The sequence below is a fragment of the Protopterus annectens genome, chromosome 7.part0, assembly GCF_019279795.1.
Source record: "Protopterus annectens isolate FY-2018-M chromosome 7.part0, PAN1.0, whole genome shotgun sequence".
NCBI lineage: Eukaryota > Metazoa > Chordata > Ceratodontiformes > Protopteridae > Protopterus > Protopterus annectens.
The window spans coordinates 1,237,451,301-1,237,471,592 of record NC_056739.1 but is presented as its reverse complement, the minus strand read 5'-3'; the positions used below and the strand labels follow the sequence as shown (position 1 = coordinate 1,237,471,592).

The following is a 20,292-nucleotide window of genomic DNA, read 5'->3' as shown; positions in this document are numbered from 1 at the left end:
TGAAATGAGTTCCAGTAAGACAAATTCTCAAGACTCCAGCATCAAGAAAGAACTTCAGTCTCTGATAATTATAATCCAGCAACTTACTGATAAAATGGATAAAATGGATACTAAAATAGACACCTTCATAGAAAAAACTACAAAACAAATAGACCTGTTACATACAGACCTGCAACAACAGAAGAACCAGATGACAGGCATAGAAGAAGCTGTGAATGACATGGAAAACAGAATCCAAGAAGAGGAAATCAACATTGAGTTTCTGCTGAAACAAAATACACATTTACAAACAAAGCTGGATGACCTGGAAAATAGATCTAGGCGCAATAAAGTACAGTTTTGTACCTACCATAAATGTAGATGTTCGAAGATCCACATTGCTGCAGTCATAACCTGTGGGTAGTCCGCTGTCCTCGGTCGGCCCGAATACCAAAGTATTAGGCTGGCGTCGGTCATGGGCGCTCAGATCTGACGTCAGTGCATCATGGTATTAAAGCGCATGACCGACATCATATCCTCAGTCTTTTCTTGCCCCAGATGTCAGAAGGCCCTAAAAAGAAAGGCCACAGCCCAAACCCATGTACAGACAACATGTACCACCCAAACCATACAACCACTCCAAACTACAGAGGGGAAGGAGGGAGGGTAAATTGGACTGCAGCAATGTGGATCTTCGAACATCTACATTTATGGTAGGTACAAAACTGTACTATGTTCTTCATCTCACATTGCTGCAGTCATAACCTGTGGGTAGAATCCCAAAGCAAGGGTAAAGGGAGGCTGGCAAAATCATAAAGCATTGGGAGCTGCTAATAAGCCCTGTAAGACTGCAGTGGCAAATCCAGCCCTAGATTTCGAATAAAGAGGAGATGGTAATGTTTAGAAAAAGTGTGCACTGAACTCCAAGTAGCTGCTTCCAAAATATCTTTAGTAGCTACACCTTAAAAAGCAGTAGAAGTGGCAGTAGCCCTAGTGGAATGAGGTCTGATTCCAGCCGGAATCTCCTTACCATGATGAGAATAACAAAAAGCAATACAATGGCCAATCCACTTAGAAATAGTTTGTTTTGAAACAGGTTTTCCCTGAGAGGCCAAAGCAAAAGAAACAAATAACTGTTGAGACTGTCTGAACCCTTTAGTCCTGCTCAAATAATAACGCAACTGCCTGTGAATATCCAAAGTGTGCAAAATTTTCTCCCCTTTATTTTGGGGATCAGCATAAAAAGTAGGCAAATGAATAGATTGGTTCAAGGCCACATTTGAAACCACTTTGGGCATAAAAGTAGGGTTAGTACGCAGAGATACCCTATCCTTATGAAAAATCAGGAAGGGTTCAACTGCCATAAGAGCCTGTAATTCAGATACCCTTCTAGCAGACGTAATGGCCAACAAAAAAGCAGTCTTCCAAGACAAAAACTTTAACTCAGACGTAGCTGCAGGTTCAAAAGGAGGTAAAGTAAGTTTTTCCAACACAAAATTGAGATCCCAGGAAGGAGTAGGAGCTCTACGCAGGGGTCTTATGTTCTTTGCCCCTCTAAGGAATTGCTTAAACAAAGGATGAGAGAATAATGGTGGGTCACAGTCATAGTGAGCAGAAATGGCTGCAGCATGAACTTTTACAGAGGAGAAAGACAAACCCTTGTCTAATAATTCCGTAAGATATTGAAGAGAAACACTCAAATCAGACTTGGAAACATCAAAGCTCTTTGCTTTGCTCCAAATAAAAAATCTCCTCCATTTATCAGCATAAACTTTCCTTGTACTAGGCCTTCTGGCCTCCAAAATAACATTCAAAACTTGTTGAGGAAGCTGTGACCCTCCAGGTTCTAGAACAGAATATGCCAGGCTGTTAGATGCAGGGACTGAATCCTGACATTGAGGAAATGATTGCCTGCCTGAGACAATAGGTGTGGAATTGAAGGCAAAGGCCAAGGGGGCTCCCGTACTTAACTCCTCAGCAGAGGATACCAGTGCTGTCGAGGCCAATCTGGAGCTATTAGAATCATGGAGGGCTTGTCTTGTCTGACCTTCAAGAGCACCTTGGGAAGGAGAGGCAGAGGAGGAAAGGCATAGACGTGAAGATCCAACTGAATGATAGAGCATCCACTTTCCAAGCTGTTGGATGAAACATCTTTGTGCAAAACTTTGGCAACTGGAAATTTTAGTGGAGAAGCGAACAGATCTATGTCTGGAGTCCCCCATATCACTGTCAACTGTCGAAATACATGAGGATCCAATTTCCACTCGTGGGGATCCACCATCTGTCTGCTCAAAACATCTGCTAAGGAGTTCTGTGCTCCTGGCAGAAACCTTGCCTGAAGAGTGAGGTGCAAACTGAGAGCAATCTCCCACAAAATCATAGCTTGCCTGCAAAGAGGGTACGAATGGGTTCCCCCTTGCTTGTTGATGTACCACATGACAGTTGTGTTGTCTGTTTGAATCAACACTTGTCCTGGGTGAAGTAGATCCTTGAAAGCCATCAGTGCAAATTGGACTGCTAACATCTCCTTCAAGTTGATATGTAAATGTTGAAGTCTGACAGGCCACGTGTCTTGAACCCATTTTCCATTGAGGTGAGCTCCCCAAGCCTTGTCCGAGGCATCTGTTGTTAAGATCTGACTCGCCTCTGGTCGGGTCACAGAGTCCCTTGTTTAGGTGACATTCCTGAGCCCACCACAAAAATTCCTTTTGAATGCAAGGTATTATCTGAATGACAGTGTCCAGATCGTGGCAGTGTTGTGTCCATACATTTTTGAGATACCATTGTAGCTTCCTCATATGCAGTTTGGCATTGGGAAGCACCAGAATACAAGATGCCATGAACCCCAAGGCTTGAAAGACTGTTCTTGCAGTCAGCCTGGACCGTAGAGACAATTGTTGGAAGTAAAGAGTAAGGTTTCTTTGTTTGTCCAGGGTCAAAAAAGCCATCTGGGAAGCTGTATTCAGTCTCACACCCAGAAAGCACATTTCCTGAGAGGGTACTAGACTGGACTTTGTTTCGTTCACAGAATACCCTAGGCACCTTAACACTGCCATAACATACTGTAGATGGTGAAGTAGCTTGTTTTTGTCTTGAGCAAGAATCAGGCAATCGTCCAAATAAGGATAAATTTGTATTCCTCTTAACCTTAAGAAGGCTATTACTGGAGCCAGAACCTTTGTAAACACCCTGGGCAGTAGATAAGCCAAAGGGCAATGCAGAGAACTGATAATGTAAAGTCCCAGCCCGAAAACGCAGGAATCTCCTGCAACTGGGCCCGATAGGAACATGAAGATAAGCCTCTTTGAGATCCAGAGTTACCATCCAGTGATCTTTGCCTAACAGAGGCAGAAGTTGTTGCAACGTCAACATTTTGAATTTTGGAATGTCCAGGTATGTGTTGAGGATAGATAAATCCAAAATTGGCCTCCAAGTGTTCCCTTTCTTTGGTACAAGAAACAGGCGAGAATAAAACCCTAGGCCCACTTCTGATGGAGGGACCTGCTGTATAGCCCCCATTTGAGGAAGTAAAGAAATTTGTTTGTGAGCCTCTACCCTTTGCTGAGGAGGAACGTCTGGCATGCCTTTGAAAGGAGGCAATGTGTGGAAATAAAACTTGTAGCCTCGGTCTATAATGTCCAACACCCATTTGTCCTGGGTGACTAAAAGCCGGTTTTGCTTGAAGAGTGCCAACTTTCCTCCCAATGGAGCTGCCAGACAGGAAGGATCTGGCAGCTGAAGATGCAGGTCATTGGGCCTGTTACGAAAGGACTGGCCCCTACCCTCACCTGTAGATTGTGCAGGGGAACTCCACGTTCTAGGCCTGAAAGCACCCTGAGCTCTGCTCCTACCACGTCTAGATCTACCCCTAGACTGTAAATCAGAAGAAGGATAAGCCCAACCCTTAGTAGGCCAATTTCTGCTAAACTTAGGGGGCTGCACCTGCAAAAAATCTTTAACAGTCTGCATAGACTTAGCCTTGTCTTCCATTTTCTTTAAGACAGACTCCACAGGAGTACCAAACAAAACTTCAGACTGCAAAGGAGCATCCAAAATTCTAGCTTTAACATGCTCTGACAAGTTCTGATCCTTAAGCCAGGCGTGCCTGCGAATAACTGATCCAGTGGCAGCCACCCTGGAAGAAGCCTGTAAAGCATCGAAACCACACTGCAAAGAATGCTTACCCACCTGATCAGAGGCATGAACCAAATCCTGTAATTCTTTACACTCTATGCCCTCTGCCAAAGCATCTACCTTAGACTTTAATTGAGTAAGGAGAAAATTCTGGTACTTCAACATATGAAACTGGCAATTTAAAGCCCTCATTGCTAGAGTGGAAGAGGTATACACTTTTTTACCCCACCTATCCAAAGCTCTAGAATCTTTATCCATAGGAACTGGATTCTTTACAACAGAAGCCCTGACCCCCTTAGGTCCCTGGCTAATAGTTTCTGGATCAGCCCTTGGGCTCTTATACAGATATTTATGAGCCTCAGGCACTCTGTAATACCTATCTGGCTTAACAGGCGCAGGAGGCAAAGAGTCTGCATTAAGAGAGGCCTCAGAGAAAACATCCTGAACCACATCCAAAACAGGAGGTATAGCCAAAGGCCGATGCTGTGGTAAAAACAAAAATTCCCTAAGCCTCTTTCGGGAATCTGAGAAATCCTGACCTTCCCATTTAAAATGTTCCCTCATAGAATGCAGGGTTTCTGAAAAAGAACAATCCTCTTGAGGGGAAGCAGAAGGACTGGAATCCTCTGCGTCTGAATCTGAATAAGGAGGAAAATCCTGAATGTCTTCAGCCGAAGACTCTGAGTAATCTGAAGCCTGTTCCAAACTTTCCACCTCTGGCTCCACCCTAGGCCTCTTATCTGGAGGGGGCATAGAACCCCTGATTAAGGAAATCAAATCTTCTGCCATTTTAAGCATGTGTTTTTTAGGCACAGAACCTGCAGAACTAGGACTGACACCTGAGGAAGGCAAACCAGGCCTGACCTTGGAAGATACCTTAGAGACAGAAGGAGAAGGCCTAACCACCTTAGGCAAAGAGGGGAGTACAGCAACCTGAGAGGCCCCCTCAGCCTGACCTGACTCCTGAGAGGCCACATCTTGTAAAATTAACGGCTCCTCCTGAGACTCAACTGAAACCTCGGCCGGATCTACAGATTCCACCGTAGATTCTAAAGAACTGGCGTCCGGAACGGACGACTCATCCTGCTTGGACCTTAACGACTTTTCCTTGCGCTTCTTAGCGGTAGCGGGCAGAGGATCTGACGGCATATTGTAATTACACCGCTTACCGAAGACAAGCCTAGCGCAATCTAACCTACGTTTAATGGTGCACTTATTAAATCTAGCACAGAAGCGACACCCGACTAAGTCGTGCTCAGGCCCCAAACAAGGAATACAGAGAGAGTGGTAATCCCTATGCGGTATCTGTTTCCCACAAGAAATACAATTATTCACTTTTTCTGACATCCGGAATAAACTGAGGCAAGAAAAAACAAAAATATTCCCCAACGGGGTTTTTAGCCCAACTTGGTTTCGGTCTGAAACTCAGAATACGAAAATTTCAGAACGCCGAACGGCACTTGCAAATGCTGCTTCTGCTTCGGACCATGCGGCAAAAAAGACTGAGGATATGACGTCGGTCATGTGCTTTAATACCATGACGCACCGACGTCAGATCTGAGCGCCCATGACCGACGCCAGCCTAATACTTTGATATTCGGGCCGACCGAGGACAGCGGACTACCCACAGGTTATGACTGCAGCAATGTGAGATGAAGAACATCATTAGGATTTTTGGACTGCCAGAAAATATTGAAGGTAACAATATTACTTCTTTTTTAACAACTTGGCTCCCTAAAACTTTAGACTTACCAGAAGCATTCTCTTTTGGTATCGAAAGAGCACATAGATCTATAGCTAATACTAACTCTAACAAAAAATATCCTAGATCAGTTATAGTTAGATTTCTATCATCTTTTGATAAAGAGATGGTTCTTAAATCTGCTTGGGCTAAAGCTCCTGTTAAGATTAATGAGACAACTGTGCGTTTTGACAATGACTATTCTTCCATGGTAATAGCTAAAAGAAAAGTTTTTCTGCCACTAATAAGGGAGCTTAAAAAAGCACAGTTTAAAACATACCTTCTGTTTCCTGCCAAGCTTAAAATCTTCCTTCCTGATGGTCCTAAGGTTTTCGATGATTTAGACTCTGCTTTACTGTTTGTCAAAGAAAAAAGGATTTTGGATAAAATAGAAGAAATGGAATGGGCTAGTTCTTCATTAAAGAGATTGGCAACTGAAGCTTCATGGAAGACTTCAGAGAAGAAGAAGAGACTAAAATACAAATGATTTGTTATATGTTTTTTTCTCTCTCATCATTTTAGTTCATTATTAATCTTTTTGAATATAGTTCCTGCATTTCCAGAAAGCCACAAATATTTTGGAAAAGATTTAATCAAAGTTATTCTCTATGTGCAAAGAAATGTTTTGTTTCATAACCAGTCAAAATACCTGAAGATTTAATGGCAAGCTGTGATTCAATTTGTTTCTCTTTCTGAAAAGAAGTAAGGTTAGTAATTTGATACATTTCTTCATCTTTACCTTTTTTTTCCTTCTCCTTTTATTATTTTCTTTGTTTAAACAATGACATTCTATTTAGATTATGTAGTGGGTAAAGGGTGGGGGAGGGCAGGGAGAGAACAGTAATGAAAATATCATTAATAGAATAATAACATATTTATTCCTTGTAAAAGTTTTTATAAGTTCTTCAAATGCTATTTCTAATTATACTTTCTTGATTATACTGCTTATGCCTGTTTGTAAATAATCTGTTATGCTTTAACTAATAATAATCAGAACTAAATAAGAGTAAATAATATGTTTTATTTTTAACTCTATTAATATAAACAGTACGTAACATTCCATTGTATATACTTCTTACAGCTTTCCCTTACATTTTTTTATTTCTGCCTCACTCCTTTTATTTTCTACTCTCTTTTTCTTTTCTTTATTAATATATAGAAATGCTTTTGATTGTGTGGGCACAGTGAATAATAGGATTTGTATGAAAATTGAGTTGGGAGAAGAATGTTGAGTTTTATTGCTTGTTGGTAATTTTGGGCTTAATTTCACTTACATAGAGGCTGTAATGATCTGTGGAATACATTGTGAAGGTTTTGTCATGTTTAGATGCATTTACACTGCTAAATGAATGTTTGCCACTAGTTTTTAATAAGTTTCCCGCCAAAATGTTAAGAGAGACAATCTGAGATGTGGGCTGTCTCATGCACAGTGTTCATGAGTTACTTCAGAAGCTTCAGCTCACAGAATTCTCACAGAGAAACTGAAAGCAGTTAGTATAACCTTTGACATAGTTATTACACTGACACACCACAGATTCAGGAAAATACTCTATTCATAAAATATGTCAGTTATAATGTTTTGTTTCATAACCAGTCAAAATATCTGAAGATTTAATGGCAAGCTGTGATTCAATTTGTTTCTCTTTCTGAAAAGAAGTAAGAGGCTGTAATGGTCTGTGGAATACATTGTGAAGGTTTTGTCATGCTTACATGCATTTACACTACTAAATGAATGTTTGTCACTAGTTTTTAATAAGTTTCCCGCCAAAATGTTGAGACAATCTGAGATGTGGGCTGTCTCATGCACAGTGTCCATGAACTACTTCAAAAGCTTCAACTCACAGAATTCTCACAGAGAAACTGAAAGCAGTTAGTATAACCTTTGACGTAGTTATCACACTGACACACCACAGATTCAGGAAAAATACTCTATTCATAAAATATGCCAGTTATAACGAGTCTAAATGATGTAGTTTCTTGTAGTAAGTAAATGTCTTATTTTAGAAGGCATAGAAAATGAAACATTTATTTAAATGTTTTTGAAAATCTACTTAGCAGCATAATAATCTGTGTTAAAAATTTGTGTTCCAAACATATACTTTACTATAAAACTCATTTAATTCATCTGATTGACAAGCATAAATAATCTTATAACTCTATTCTGGAAGAAATGTCATGTGATATATTTTAAAGCAGTAGGTTAGCATGATTGTAAAATCTGGTTACTAAAATGTGTTTGCTGTGCATTATTTTGTATAAAGCAGACAGATTTATTCTAGGGACAGCAAGTAGGATAGTGCTCAACAAAGACACAACTCAGTGAGATCAGATATATATATGTGTGTGTGTGTGTGTGTGTGTGTGTGTGTGTGTGTGTGTGTGTGTGTGTGTGTGTGTATGTGTGTGTGTGTGAGTGTGATGGCTTTTTTATATATATAATAATGCAAGTGTTTCTGAGAATCTGCATAACTATCCAATATGATTTATAATAATTTCTATGAATACAATATTTTACTCTATTGACAAAATGAATGTTTGCCACAAGTTTTAATAAGTTTCCTGCCAAAATGTTAAGGGAGACAATCTGGGATGTGGGCTGTCTCATGCACAGTGTCCATGAACTACTTCAAAAGCTTCAACTCGCAGAATTCTCACAGAGAAACTGAAAGCAGTTAGTATAACCTCTGACCTAGTTATCATACTGACACACCACAGATTCAGGAAAAATACTCTATTCATAAAATGTCAGTTATAATGAGTTTAAATGATGTAGTTTCTTGTAGTAAGTAAATGTCTTATTTTAGAAGGCATAGAAAATGAAACATTTATTTAAATGTTTTGAAAATCTACTTAACAGCAGCATAATAATCTGTGTTAAAAACTTCTGTTCCAAACATATACTTTATTATAATTCATTTAATTCATCTGATTGACAAGCATAAACAATTTTATAATTCTATTCTGGAAGAAATGTCATGTGATATATTTTAAAGCAGTAGGTTAGCATGATTGTAAAATCTGGTTACTAAAATGTGTTTGCTGTGCATTATTTTCTATAAAGCAGACGGATTTATTCTAGGGACAGCAAGTAGGATAGTGCTCAACAAGGACATAACTCAGTGAGATCAGATATATATATATATATATATATATATATGTGTGTGTGTGTGTGTGTGTATGTGTATGTGTGTGTGTGTCTGTGTGTATGTGTGTGACGGCTTTTTTTTTTTTAATAATGCAAGTGTTTCTGAGAATTTGCATAACTATGCAATATGATTTATAATAATTTTTATGAATACAATATTTTACTCTATTGACAATAATGAGTTTAAGTAAATGCTCATATACAAACAATTCAAGATTTTTTTTTTTGGAAGCTGTTAATAGTATTCACATGACAGAAAATAGATGCATCTTAATATATGTAATGTCTGAATCATATTAGCCAAAGTTTTTGATTTAAATGAATATTAGAACCTAATTTTCTCTCCTCTTGATTTCTAACATCAACATTATTTGAATGCTATTTGAATACAAGTGTTATATATTACATAGATCTATATAGTAGTATGAACAGTTTAAAAAAAAAAAGTTTATTTTAGTTTATATGATGCTGTTTTACCAAATGTGTAGTTTTGTCTTGATAGATAATTGAATTGAAAACTGTTAACCTAAGTTAAATATAACTAGTATTAAATTGATAAGGTGGTAGCTGAGGTACTGCTGCTTAGGGTAGGGGGTTAACTTGAGTAGTAAATACTACTATAAGTTGGAGTTTTCAACTCCAGGCTGGATGCAAGGTTTAATCCTTACATTATTTTCACTTGTTCATTGTTATATGTATATAGTTTTGACATCCACAATATATTTTGTATACTCATTGTCACTACAAACAAAATTGAATCCTATACAAAATCCCATAAGAGATTTAATAAATACAGCTATATTTAAAGGTACAACTAAAAGAGGAGATGTAACATTATTTATCTTGTTATTTCGATCATAAGATTCTTGAGTTTTAAAAATGCCAAATGATATCTTTAAAAGGAATTTCTTTAAACATTAATGGATTGAATAATCCGTGTAAAAGGGCAAGCCTAATAAGATACATTAATTTACACAAGGCCAATCTAGTCTTCCTACAAGAAACCCATCTCTTGAAAAAAGATATTGATAAACTAGCCACTAATAAGTATACAGTATTGGTTAGTTCAGAGCACACTCAGAAAAAAGAGGAGTGGCTATTTTATGGAATAAAAGTATGCCCATTCCTAAAACCATTAAGTCTTTTCAGGATGACAAAGGAATGTTTTGTATGGTTACAATACAAATTAATGGGAAGACTTACACTTTAATTAATGTATATTGGATACCTGGAATTGGTATTAATACAGTGAAACATCATATTGAAAAGATCATATCATTCTCTATAGGGGATATTATTTTAGCTGGTGATTTTAATTGTATACTACATGAAAGTGATACTACCACTATAAGGAAAAGAAGAATTACATCTAATGCAAAACATTTAAATGATTTTGCTAATTCTTATCATTTGAATGATATTAATAATCAGATAGATTCAAAATCATTACCATACACCTTTTTTTCTAACAGATACAACACTTATTCAAAAATAGATAGGGTCTTTATTTCTAACCAGATGGTAACAGATTTAATTAATTCCAAAATCATTTCATGTCCTATATCTGATCATAACTCAATTGTTTTTGAATTCATGATAAAAAATACTTATAATGTTCAGATCAAAAGGATACCAGCATACTTAACTCAGCTAAAAGACTATAAAGAATATATACTTTCAGAAGTACAACATTTTCTAGACATAAATAATACTCCTGAAGTCTCCATTGTCTATGTTTGGGATGCCTTAAAATCATATCTATATGGACAAAGTATCAGATGGTATAATAATAAAAGGAAATCTTGGGATAAGGAATTGTTAGATATTCAAAGTAAATTAGACTCTTATAAACATAATAATAAAGAAAATATTATGGACAAGAAAGTTATTGAAGAAATAAACAAACTAAATGAGAAATACAAAGAAATTTTAACTCATAAAGTTAAAATAACTTTAGAGAAATACAAGTTTTTGTCTTATTCAATAAGCCCCAAATACTTATAGACTTAAAAATAAAACAAAAAGATTGAATAAACAAAACCATATCAAAGAAATCTTTTCTCTAAGGAAAAAGAAGAATGTTTCTAGTATACCAGAAATACTGGATGAATTTAGAAATCACTTTCACAAGATTAACCATAACAACATTAACATGGAACCTAAAGATAAAATAAAGGAGTTTATAACCACAAACATGAATAAAAGCTTAATAAACAACAGATTAAACTATTGGACAAGAGTATTTCATATACAGAAGTTATTACACAAATAAATAAGCTTAAATCAAACAAAGCACCAGGTAATGATGGTATTAAACCAGAGATATATAAAATCCTTTCTAAAACTACATATTCATTAATACATAAGGTTTTTATTTTGGCCCAAACTGAGTTAATAACCCCCCCCATCTTGGCAATATACATTTATTTCACCAATTTTAAAACCTAATAAAGATCCAACTAGATGTTCTTCATATCGACCCATCTCATTACTTAATGTTGATTATAAAATGTTTATGAGTATTTTTGCTGATAGATTGAAGACAATCATCCCCGGCATTATAGATATAGATCAGACGGGCTTCATTGTAAATAGAAATACTTTTGATAATATAAGAAGAACTTTAACATTAATTGATTTTGCAAATAGGAAAAAGAAAGATTTAACACTTATTAGTCTTGATATAGGTTCAGCATTTGATTCAGTAAGTTGGGACTATCTGTTTACCTTACTGAAATGCACAAACTTCTCTGATGCATTTGTAAATTTAATTGAGCATTTATACAAAGGAACGCTGGCTTATATTAAGGTAGGAACATATGTTTCACAAAAATACCAATTCTTAAAGGTACAAAGCAAGGATGTCCACTTTCTCCACTATTATTCACTTTAGTAATGGAGCCTTGGGCTAATTTGATTAGAAACAGTACTGACATAGAGGGTTTTGAAATAGACGAAAATACAACATCAAAAATTCAACTTTTGCAGATGATGTTCTAATTACATCAGCAGGATCTAATTCTTCTATGCAGTCTTTATTTGATAAAATGATGAATTTTAAAAGTATTTCTGGTTTAATATTCAATGAAGAAAAACTAAAATACTACCTATATATACACGAAAAAATATTCTCATTAGTGATTTTACTAAATATGTACCCAATTCAGGTCAGATAACTTATTTAGGTATAATACTATCTAAAGATATTAAATCTATTATATATAATAACTATAATACCTGTTTTCTTAATATACAAAATCTTTTTAATACCTGGAATAATATGTTTTTACTATGGAGGAGAGACTTACAATTATTAAAATGATAATATTCCCCAAGATTTTATACTTAATGCAATCAATAATACTTTCACCTACAAAAATAATTATCAAGAAACTGAATACACTAATGTTAAATTTCTTATGGGCACCTAATAGACCTAGGATTGCATTAAAGAAACATACTAATAGCTGGTCTCAAGGGGGTATTTCTTTTCCAGACTTTAATTTATATATTATCTCTTCTATTATAAAAGTTATTACTTTATTAATAAATCAGTCATATATCGCAAAATGGAAAGATTATTGGGAGCTAATTAGTATGCACTTCATGAAAATCTCCTTAACACATAAAAATATGATTGTAAATAACTCCATGTTGTGGTTGCTAAAGGAATTTTGTACTTCACCTATTACACCTAAACATATGGTTTGTTACCCATTAAATATTATTATTAGTTATCATAACTTTATATTCATGCACCCTAAGTATAGGGAATGGAATTTCATTGTATTCCCTATAATGTATACTCAGGGTATGCTTATGTCATCTACTTCTGAAGGAGCTCATTTAGCTATAGATAATGATCTAAAGTACTGGCATCAGCTGATATCTGATAATAAAGTTAAAAATCTAGATTTCTTAAAACAAGAATTTGATCTAAGAGAAACTTGCTGGTTAGAGGTTCAGATCTTTAGACAACATCTCATTGATAGAATAGATCTAATGTCTATAACAGTTAAAGAATCTATTCCAAAACTGATTGATTACTTGATATTAAATTTACAGCATAAAGTTTCTGATAAAGGTAAACTTTCATATATACATAAAATGATCAGACAAGAAACTTTTTACAGTGTAGATTCATACTGGAATTATTTCACCTCTATTAATGGGGACCCACCAACTCAACAAGATAAACAATATATATTGGAATCTGCTTATAGAACTACATCTTCCATTGTCTGGAGACTTTATACATGGAAATTTTTACATAGATCTTTTTATACACCTTTGATGATGAATAAAATAAATAATAAAGATAATCTATGTAAGAGATGTAATGTAGAAATTAATGCTGACTGGGCTCATATGTTTTATGACTGTATGAAGTTGAAAGAATACTGGAAGTCAATTAATGAATTTTTGCAGGCTCTTTTTACAGATAATTTCATTATTTCTAAGTCTCTTATATTATTCAACACACCTGTACCTCAATGTGTTAAAAGATTAAGCTTCCCTTGTTATGGTCTATCCTAGCAGTGGCCAGGAAAATAATAACTAGAAATTGGATTTCAGATACACCTCCTTCATTCAATGAATTTAAAAATGTTATGAATATAATGTGCCATATGGAAATAAGCACAATTAGAATGAGAACAACTAGAAAAACATATTATATTGTATGGGATAATTTACAAAATTTGTTAAAAAAATTCTAATTTCAATAGCACGGTATTTTAGTTTAATTAATTGATCTAATTGTAGTGGATGTCTTTGTAAATACTTTAGTTGTTTTGTTGAATATTATAATAATACCTATTTTTAATTACTTGTATAAAATTGTTATGATATTTCTCTTATATGTTAAAACAATAAACCTGTTTTGAAAAAAAAAAGAAAATAAGGCAGACATTTGAGCTTTAGACTTCATATCCTTCAGAAAATACATACTAACGCAAAACGTGTTTTATCCACTTTCTAAGGAGGTGGGGGATGTATGTGTATGTTCATACCTCTCAACTGTACAGATTTTTGCCTTTATCCTTTTGGTCTGTTCCTGATAAAAATTCAGTTTTTTTTTTTTTAGACAAATCACTGGCATGGGCCAAGGATTAACGTTAGTAAATAATGACATGCCTTTGCGTTTCGGACTTCATATCCTTCAGAAAAATGCATTCTAACACAAATCCTGTTATTCTGGCAAATTTCTAAATGTGTCACCAGTTTTGGGCCTTTGTTCCCAACATAACAGGTTTTGCCCAGATTTCTTGTGCTAAGAGATTGAGAGGTATGGTGTGTGTGTGTGTGTGTGTGTGTGTGTGTGTGTGTGTGTGTGTGTGTGTGTGTGTGTGTGTGTGTATATATATATATATATCTATACACATATATATATATATATATATACACATATATATATATATATATATATATATATACATACACACACATATATATATATATATATATATATATTATATAAGAGGGAGGTAACATACCCCTCAGCTGTCCAGATTTTTGCAGAATCTCCAGATTTTTGCCCCATATTCCTCCTAAAAATGATTGAAGTTGCTAAATAAATGACAGACATTTGAGTGTTACACATCATATCCTTTAGAAAAATGCATACTAACACAAATCCTATTATTCGACCGTATTACCAGTTACCAGGAAAATAAGACCGGGTCTTATACTCTTCCCCCCCTGAAATACGCATTAGGGCTTATCAGGGGACGCCTTATTTACCCCCGTCCCATAAAACAATCATCTACATTTATTCATGTACACAAATTGACATTTATTCATGTACACAAATTATTCATGTACACAAATCGACATTTATTTGGTACTTTTCTGTTATTGGGCAACAGTTCTAAGTAACGCATTAACAGCTGTGTGCGAATTCTACAGTGCAACAAACATTTCAACTTCAGAATATCTACACCTTGGCTTTCACAGTGCAATATTTCATGCTTAACAAAGTGCAGAAAAATCTCAATACGTGTATTGGAGGAGAGGAGTAAAACTTAAAGCAGAAGCAATCCATTCTGTTGCCCCGATAATGGAAAAAAGCTAATCAAATACAGTCATATCTTCTGGAACATTGCCATAAGTCTCCAACCCCCGAAATCCAGCCTGAATTTCTTGGGACTCCATTTCCTGTAGAACCACTGGCCCCGATCGGTCATGTCTAGCAATAGAGCTCTCCTTAAATGAGCACTACTTGTCCAAGTAGGCTGCTCATAGTGTATTGGGAACACAGCTGTCAGTGATTTTATCCCATGAATTTTTCAGTCAAGTCACTACCTCTTGCAGGCTAGGCTTCACAGTTTCCATGCTGATTTCTCTCCATTCTATTTTCAATGTAGGCACTGAGTTCCATCCAGAAATGGTCCTTGAATGGCATGTTTATTGCAATACCAAGAGTCTGGAGATAGGCAGTCATTCCTGCGGGAATCATTATTTGACCTATTCTTCTCCATGCAAGGAATTTCTTCATGTCTTTAGTGCGGTGAGTGCTGGCTGAATTCCAGACTAGCAGACCTCTTTCACCACCTTGCAAAACAAGTGGCAGCATTACATCGACCCACTTCTTTATAACTGCTTGTGTGCACCAGGCTTTTTCGGTTTCAAGAATGTAAATGCCTGAAATGCATTCAATCTTATCTCTCTTGCCCTTAACTAATGATTAGAGGTGGGGTTTTCTTTCCATCTAGACGAATTGCCAAATTACAGGTAACGCGTGCACTGTCATAACCATTGGAGGGATGTAGATTGAAGAGGCACCCCCTCTGATCAATTGTTGTTTGAGATCCTTGGCCCATACACACTGCAGTTACATCCATAGCAATCATGTTGGAGAGTTGGTATTTAAAAAAGTCGATGCCATCAACAACGGACTTGAATGCAAGTGCAACTTCAGTATCTTCCAGCTTGAACAGTGTTGTTGATCTTCTTAAAGACAGTTCATATCACTGAAGGAAGCCATCCAGCCGATGCTGTGATGCTTTGAATTCTTCTGGGTATATTTCCAACTATGGTGGCATTACAAGCGCAAATGCTTGAATATCAGCCTTGCGCACAACCAAAGCCTTTGCTCTCCTGTTAGCAATCCATTCACAGATGATGTCTTCCAGCTCAGGAAATAATGGTTGCCGACCTGATCCACACTTGCACTTCTTAGCATTTCCCTTGTTGGCCTGTTGACTGAGGTTATTGTACGCTGCTCGCCATTTTCAGACCAGACACCCAACTTTTTCTCTTTGCAGAAAGCCATCAGATTCCTTCCCCAGGAGTTCTCCACGATTCCTTTCTTGTACTCAGCAGAATAGCTCTTTTTCTTTTTGCACTCATTTTGTCGGGGGTGTTAATTGAAGACTTACGAGATCGGATTGGCAGCACAAAACGGCAACTGTTAAGAAAACACAATCACAGCCGTTCGTTATAAAGTGCACATACTTTATGCGCGTTGTCTGTACTTTGACCACTCAAAATACACCTGCCAGTGTTTATGGGCCAAGGAACTCAACCATCAAGTGTGAGCGATGATTAGGGTTACAGTAAGAATCGTGGAGGACTCCCAGGGAAAGAATCTTATGACTTTAAGCAAAGAGAAGAAGTTGGGTGTCCGAATGGTCTGAAAATGGTGAGCAGAGTACGATAACCTCGGTCAACAGGTGTCAAGAACATTATTTTATAATTCAACACGTCCGTCGTGTGTTGTTGACTACCTTAACTGGGGCTTATTTTTGGGCTAGGGCTTATATCATGACCACCCTGGAACACCATGCTAGGCCTCATTCTCTGGTTAGGTCTTATTAACGAAGAAATACGGTAGCAATTTTCCACGTTCATGAGACCAATACTTATAATCTGTCCCATTTATTTTGGTCTTTGTCCAGATTCTTGCACAAAGATGTTGAGGTGTGTGTGTGTGTATAAATGCCCTAGTTAAGAGTCGGCAGGTGGAATTTATTTTCAAGGAATTGTGAGTTTCAATGGAAGAGGAGTTTACTGCTGCTCATGCCAAGTCTGCTTAAAATGCTTGGTTTAGCAAATGGTATCATTATTGTGGTGTAGAATTTTAAAGCAGTGTTAGTAGCACAGCAGTTAGCATACTTGCATCTTGAGGCAGAGGGCTGTAGGTTCTACTCCCACAGCATGTAGATTTGTATTATAAAGGGGTGGGCTGCTGCAGTCCTGAGTATGTGCTCCTTTGGATGAGATGCCTAGTAACTATGAACCTGTTTTTCAGCTTGCCACCCATTCCCTATTACAATATACTAGCTTACCATTTTTTTAATGTAACATAAGCAATTTATTCAAGGGCAGCAGGCACTGAATTTATAGATGAAACACTGAAATACAAAGTTTTCTAGCAACAACCTCTTCATTAGTTTTAGATCTCATTAATGTGGAATTATTCCGATGACTTACTTTTGCAGAGATTGTGCATATTAACTGATATTAGTGGATTGTAATGACAGAAGTTTGAGTGGCCTTTTATGGTTGAAATGTTCTGAACTGGGCAGTTTGTCATTATTGGTTCATAGGTTTTGTTTCACTGCTTACTGGAAAAATGTTCAAAACTAAAAATTTAAAGCACTCGACAAGTGGGGCTGTGTTATACAAGGGATACAATTCAATTATTATATATTATAATTAATACACTCAGGAAGGTAAATTGATGAAATTTTGCATGGTCCTTGAAATGTGTGCAAGGGGCCTATGATTTAAAAACAGCCCAAAGGTAAACTTAACCCACCACTAGCCAGATGCATTTTCTTTCAATGTGGGTTTCAATGTTGTTTCAGTGAATGTCAGTTTCAAAGGCAGAGAAGTTTTAATGCTAATTCTGTTTTGATTGTAAGACTATTGCTTTGTTAAGCAAATGTCTATCAGTGTTTGTGCTATAAAATTTGAAATAAAAGTTGTAAATTAAATCCAAATATCAGTAATCATTCTACAAGTAAAGCATAAAACAGTATGAACACAGAGTTTTGAACAGTGTTCATGATAACTGGGGAGAAATAACCAAGTAATGGGACACTGGAATGGCTGCATGGGAGGGGCCTCTGGGTTTGCACCTCCTGCAAAAAATCCTGTGGGCTCCCCTGGCTACAACCCTACTCTATGTTAATGCTGTGTCAGTGTTTCATGAGACAGTTAATGCAGTAGATTTAAGGGCAAAGAATGATTTTTTACTATTTGAATAAATGGCAAACCCACAGAGCTCAAAGTTGACAGGTTCCAAGTGCAACGTTACGTCAGCAGAAACATTTGCTAGAGTGTGTCATGGTGAAAGGCTTGATTTGGCAAGGTGTATGAAGCTTGTTGCTTATGGTGGTGAAGAAATTCAAACTGAAGGTTCAGTAGTGCTTTCATGTTACTCTACTGGAAGAAGCTACGCTTTTGTTATTGTGCGTGGTCAAGAGGCACGTCCAGTCATTATTAGGGCTCAGAGACAGTTTGAAGATGGGACTGCTTTTATTTAATAAGAAAATCCATCAAGTTAGCTTGCAAGACTACTACTCTAATTTCACCCAGTACATTTTTTCTACCTATGCTGATCTTTTTGAAGACAGATTAGGGAAGCTTCCAGTTGTGTACTCCATGAAGTTAGATCCAGATGCCAGTCCAGTTATCAGGCCATCTTGAAAGGTTCCAATAGCATGCAGGACAGAGTCAAAGCAGAGCTAGATAAAATGGTGCAACAAGGTGTATTTTGTCCAGTTGCAGAACCAACTGAATGGATATCTTCCATGGTAGTAGCTCATCCGAAAAGCTCAGATGACATCAAAATATGTATTGATCCATGAGATTTGAACAAAGCACTAAAAAGACACCATCCAATGCACATAGTCGAAGTCACAGCTCTGATGCCAAATGACACTGTTTCTGTCCTTGATGCAAAGGGTTCATTTTGGCAAATTCAGCTTGACAAATAATCCTTATTGCTCACTACTTTTGGTACTCCATTTGGAAGGTACAGATGTTTGAGAATGCCACTTGGGATAAATTCTGCAAGTGAAGTCTTTCAATGAGCAATGGAGTAACTTTTTTCTGATTATCCTTGTGCTATTATAGTAAACGACTTACTAGTAAGACGTAATGGTGAAGCTGAGCATGACAGAAACCTCAGAAAAATTCTGGAAAGAACAGGTCAAGTGAATCTTAAGCTCAATCCACAGAAATGCAAATTCAGGCAGCAAAAGGATACTGGTTTGCCATTTATTTACCAGTTCAGGCCTACAACCAATTGACATTTATTTACCAGTTCAGGCCTACAACCAATTGCCATTTATTTACCAGTTCAGGCCTACAACCAAGACCCTTCAAAGCAAACAGCCATTCTCAAGATGCCAGCTCCAGAAAATGTTCAAGCCCTGCAATGCTTTCATGGCATGGTTAACTATCTAGGCAAGTTCACTCCAGACTTGCCAACTTTCAGCACCGCTTAGAAAGCTGACACACAAAGATGTATCCTGGTCTTGATTAGAGCAACATCAAAGAGTATTTGATGTCCTGAAATAGAGAATTGCTAGTCCACCAACTCTCAGATATTATGATTTTCACAAGCCAGTTACTCTCTCATGTGATGCTTCGAAATTTGGTCTTGGTGCAGTCATTCTACAAGAGGGTCAACCTGCTGCCTATGCATGAAGAACTCTTACTCAAAATGCAATACAGTATGCTCAGACAGAGAAAGAGCTTTTGGCAATTATGTTTGCATGTTTCAAGTTCCAGGATTATATTTATGGTAGACCTATCCAGATTGAAACAGACCACCAACCACTAGTCACCATATTAAGAAACACACAACGGCCAGCAAATAATGTCCCAAATGCTTTATTAAACTGACAAAATCACATAGGATATAAAAATATATATCTCAAGCTCCAAACCGGTTTCGGTTTCACCTTCTTCAGTGGAGCACAAAAAATAATAATGAAACAGAGAGAGCCAACACGAACATCTGATACTATTTATAGTATCTGTTAAACATAGACTATCCAATCAGAATGTAGTATTATGGTCTAATAAGACCTTAAATGCCATAAAGGTACATTCAAAAATAAAAATAAAAATAAAAAAAACCAAAATCAAAATAACATTCACATTATTCTGATCAAGTTAAATAATATTGTGACACTACGTGATGATTCTATGTGTTATCCATAAAATATATAAGTGTATGAACACTCATTAATCAACAAGGTACTATAAATATATGATAAATTAAAGATGGTCATATACCACAAGGCACTTTCCCTTGCGGTCATTGCATGTCATGTAG

General features: G+C 36.5%; 1 protein-coding gene across 3 annotated transcripts in view; it reads right to left on the bottom strand.

The window, feature by feature from the left end:
• The window catches only part of SHF (Src homology 2 domain containing F), a 998,232-nt gene that overhangs the window by 668,422 nt on the left and 309,518 nt on the right, over window positions 1–20,292 (bottom strand). The gene's annotated exons all lie outside the window — the stretch shown is intronic.